Genomic DNA, 823 nt, shown 5'->3' with positions numbered 1-823 from the left:
CGTCATACACAGCCCGGGCTCCCCTCTACCCGCCCCCCCCCTCACCGAACTTTAACAACTTTCGTTAACTTTGCCCGGGCTCTATGTAACCGTTTTACCCCGACACGGCTCTGCCCCCCCTCTTCTCCCGCCCAGCACGCAAAGTCAACCGAACTTTCAAGCCGCCCGTCCTTCACCCCCCGCCGCCATTACCGTGACCGGCCCGTCCGCTCCGTCACCTTCCCCGGCTCGTTTCCCCCGCCCGAACTTACCTCAAACGCTGCCCGAGTCTCCGTTGGCGGCCATGATAGTCACATCCGGGGATTGTCCTGGTTTCGGTAGACCTAAAATGGACTCCCAGGCAGAGACGGCGGAGTGATCTGCGCTCCACCTTGTCTCTGTGGTGAGGCCGCCAACTCTTCCCCTACACTCATTGTTGCATAGGGATAAGACCAATGACTGCTCAATGCGTCCTGCACCCGCTTCTTATCAATTCTCACAACCAAACACGGTTCTTTTTTTTGTGTGTGTGTGTATTTGTATTTTTTCTTCCCGTGACTGAGCTTCATTGCTGCCTGTTTTCTTGGCTCCCTCATCGAATTGAGAGCTTATAAGACATGTCAAACAGGCAGCTTTGGCTGGCACTATTTGTCATGAGGTACTACATCTTGTGTATGCAAAGAGCCATTGGAGATATGTCGCAGTGTACCTCATGAAGAGCAAAAAGTCTTCATGAATATAAAAAACACAGTTCAAGACAAAAAAATCACTGGAGCATTGTTCATTCCAATGAGTTTCCTGACTTTTCTTCCATTCTAAAACTTGCCTCACCACAAACTGGATA

The 823-nt window shown here is 51.0% G+C and overlaps 1 long non-coding RNA gene across 1 annotated transcript in view; it reads right to left on the bottom strand.

The window, feature by feature from the left end:
* LOC108788989 overlaps positions 1-474 on the bottom strand; it is an 8,795-nt gene extending 8,321 nt beyond the window's left edge. Inside the window, exon 1 of the long non-coding RNA XR_001941370.1 lies at positions 252-474. This is a non-coding gene — a long non-coding RNA (uncharacterized LOC108788989). The remainder of the gene's footprint in view (positions 1-251) is intronic.
* Positions 475-823: the final 349 nt, after the last annotated feature.

This window comes from Nanorana parkeri, unplaced genomic scaffold, assembly GCF_000935625.1.
Source record: "Nanorana parkeri isolate BGI_ZX_2015 unplaced genomic scaffold, ASM93562v1 scaffold366, whole genome shotgun sequence".
In the NCBI taxonomy this organism is placed as follows: domain Eukaryota; kingdom Metazoa; phylum Chordata; class Amphibia; order Anura; family Dicroglossidae; genus Nanorana; species Nanorana parkeri.
The sequence above is the reverse complement of the archived record's forward strand: the minus strand, read 5'-3'. Positions and strand labels throughout refer to the sequence as shown.